General features: G+C 45.8%; 1 protein-coding gene across 2 annotated transcripts in view; it reads left to right on the top strand.

The window, feature by feature from the left end:
* The first annotated feature begins 2,994 nt into the window (after positions 1-2,994).
* The window catches only part of Tmem246 (transmembrane protein 246), a 14,768-nt gene continuing 14,325 nt past the window's right edge, over positions 2,995-3,437 (top strand). The window contains exon 1 of one of the 2 annotated variants that reach the window (XM_008851914.3): positions 2,995-3,172. The gene's annotated coding sequence lies outside the window, so the exon portion shown is untranslated. Of the gene's footprint in view, positions 3,173-3,235; positions 3,373-3,437 lie in introns of those variants that run through there. The other variant, XM_008851913.3, reaches the window with a different exon arrangement.

The raw sequence follows: 3,437 nt of genomic DNA, 5'->3' as shown, positions 1-3,437 counted from the left end.
TCAAGGGGCTACTGAGAGTTGTTATCTGTGTATTCTGTCTGCATGAGGAATGAATAAAACATAAGTGGTTATACAATATCCAATGAGCTAAAGTTCCAGTTCCTGGTACTGGTTGAGTGACTTGATATATTAAACTCTTCTGCAGATGACCTTTATAAAACCTGAGCCAAATGTAAAAAGACACCAAAAATACTCTCAGGGAAGCGGACGCTGGAGGAGACCTTACTTTTGACAAATTGTGTATTAGCTTTCCTCATCACTGTCACAGGATGACAGACATAAACAACTTAAGGGAAGGAAGATTTACTTTGCTCGTGGTTTCAGAGGGCTTGGCCCATCGGTGCTTGGCGCTTTGCTGAAGAACTTGGACAGAGCATCTTGGCAGCAGGAGAGTGTGGTAGATAAGGTTCTTCATCTCAGTGGACAGAAAGTAGAAAACAAGAGAGGGACTTGAGCCAGTTATCACGCTCAAAGGCAAGCTCCTAGTGATGAAGCTTCCAGAACCTACCAAAATAATGCTCCCAGCTGGGGACGAAGTGTTCAACACATGATCCTAGGACAATTCAGATTCAAACCATAATAAAATAGAACTTGTTTGTTCTCTCTCTCTCCCTCTCTTTCTCCTCTTTCTATATTTTAATCTCCACAGCTCTTGAAGCAAAACCAGTTTTGTAAGTATGAGATAGCAGAGGACACAGCAGTTCAGTGCTAGAAAAGAGCTGGAACATTAGTGAGGAATGCTAGAAGCCAAAATCACAACAGAATGACAGAAATTCACAATATGAGTATAAATTGTGCCCGCATCCCTGGCTGACTGCTAACCTACTCAGCCTCTGGCATTAGTCCAGGCAAGGCAGACAACAAAATCAATGCCCCGGAGAGAAAACCAGGATGATCTAGGTATGAAAGATGAAAGTCCTGGGTAAGAGTTATATATTCGCTTTTATTTTTCTTGTGCAAGTGGGCCCAGTTAAGGAAGCTCAAAGCAGCAGCCTTATTTGTTTGAAGTGTCAGAGGACAGAACTGGAAGAGCAGCTGAAAATTTTGATAGAAACATGCAGAAACAAGAAAACACAGAGCATGAACCCCAAATCTGAATATAGTTTGTGTTCAAATGTTTAGGTCATCACTAATCTACTCAGCTATAGAAAGACACTCCTGAGACAGAGACAGTAAGATCTCTGTGAGATCAAGGCCAAACAGTCAGCAAAAGTGAAAATAAACAAATTGGATTGCATTTCCAAAAAAAAAAAAAAAAAAAAAAAACAGAAAAGAATTGCTATGTTGAAAGCACTTAAGACAATGTTAGTTTATAGAAATTTCCAGGTGATTTTTATCATTCAGAATACTTATTAGCACCTGATAAATTATGCATTTGATTTCTTTTTCATCTACTACCCACTCAAATCTAAGCTCACTAAGGACAAAGACCTGACTTGGATTCCTGATGAATTCCTGGTATGCAGAACGCTGTCCAATAGACCTGCCTGTAATGTTTGTATCTGTACCATCTAACACAGTAGGCACTACCTACATATAGGTACTGAGCATCTGACATGTGGCTAGCACTACTGAAGAAATGACTTTTAAATTTCATGTCATTTAAATTTCAATCATCATGTCTGGTTGATACTACCAAATTGGACAGCAGAGATGTTGTCAGGTACATCATAAATAGGTGATTAGTCAATTTTATTAAACAACCATTTAGTGAATAGCAACCATTTAGTGAATGCTAGCTCTTTTGCCAGGTACCTTATGCTAATAAGCAACTTCCATACATTATTTAATACAAACCTTTAAAAAAATTAAGGAATTATCACTATCTCAGTTATATGATTAAAAGACTAGGGCACGAAGGGGTCCATATCCAGTAAGCGGACTTGAACCCAGCACCAGGCCATCCACAGTGACTTGAATTACACTCTAATTTGTCACAATCCTTCCATTTCTCAGTATCAGTCTGCTAGTCTCTCTTCCAGAAAATGGGAACACCTACCCAAGCTCCTTTCCTGTGAGAGATCCAGCTCTATACCACCTAGATCCAGCTAGACTTTCTAACTTTCTCAAAAGTAAATGCAATAAAAGTTGCTTGAGCCAGATCTGGTGTTCCGTGCTGACAATCCTAGCTATTTGGGAGGCTGAAGCAGGCAAATTTTAGAGACCTTGTGTCAAAATAGAAAGAGGAGGGCGGTTCCACCTTAATATGAGCATTTACTGATTTTCATGTTTCCTCTTCTCACTAGACTACCGACAAAACTCTTAGAGCAGATATTGAGAAATCAAATGCTAATCTTTTAGGCCCAGTGGGTTATAGGTCTCTGTCACAACTAACTCTAATGTTCATGGGTGCTACTATAGACAATATGTAAATAACTATTGGCCAATCAACTTGACGATCACCACGACTCAAATTTTGTATACTATTCATACCTTTATTCATACCTTGAACTATTCTTTGAAGTCCTGACCTAGACAGGCAAATGGACGTGGAATAAGCAACGTGATAGGCCACAAAGGTGTTTGGTGAGAGTCCTAGCAAGGACAGATGGAAAGCAGCTGGCTGATACTGTCCCTTGGACACACACATTCTCTCTCCCTGGGTCGTTTCCTTTTTATTTCCCTGTGTGCACTTCAGGAGTTGTTTACCCCTATGTACATATTTTCTCATATCTCCAGTTATGTCTCCCAGGGACATTTGCGTTTAAACAGAAGGCTTTTGGAAGCCTGCAGCCCCTTCAGAAATAGACTAATTACCTTCTAAGCAAGCGCTTCTCCCCAGCACCCGAGAAAGGAGAGAGATTTCATCAATGTCCATCAACCTCCCTGTGCCCACTGAAGGGAATAAAACGTTGGCTCACATTCCCCTCAAGCCTGCTGGCCTTGGCAGCGACCCCTTGCGTTTCCCTCGCTGCCCATCAGTTGGCGCCTTTCGCAGTCCTTTCTCCCGGCATCCAGCTTTGGGGCTGCAGTCTCTCCACAGCCCGCGGGTCACATGGCCTGCCGGAGTGAAGGGAGCCCTCGCTGGAGCGGCGCGGCGGGAGGAGGCGAGGCGTCCGCAGCTCCCGGGCCCGCTTGGGTCGGGCGATGGCGCCGGCCCCGGGATCAGTCTTCCTGGGCCACCGCAGCGGCGGCGGCGACCGGCGGGGACCCAGCTGACCGCCTACACCGGGTAGGTTTCGGCGGCGCCGTCACATGGCCTGCCGGAGTGAAGGGAGCCCTCGCTGGAGCGGCGCGGCGGGAGGAGGCGAGGCGTCCGCAGCTCCCGGGCCCGCTTGGGTCGGGCGATGGCGCCGGCCCCGGGATCAGTCTTCCTGGGCCACCGCAGCGGCGGCGGCGACCGGCGGGGACCCAGCTGACCGCCTACACCGGGTAGGTTTCGGCGGCGCCCCAGCGGGCGTGATGCTAGGCTCGTCCATCGGGAGACTCCCGGCCAG

The sequence above is a fragment of the Nannospalax galili genome, unplaced genomic scaffold (genome assembly GCF_000622305.1).
Source record: "Nannospalax galili isolate Female #2095 unplaced genomic scaffold, S.galili_v1.0 scaffold125, whole genome shotgun sequence".
Classification (NCBI taxonomy): domain Eukaryota; kingdom Metazoa; phylum Chordata; class Mammalia; order Rodentia; family Spalacidae; genus Nannospalax; species Nannospalax galili.
Note: the sequence above shows the minus strand (reverse complement) of the source record. Positions and strands in the feature narration are given on the sequence as shown.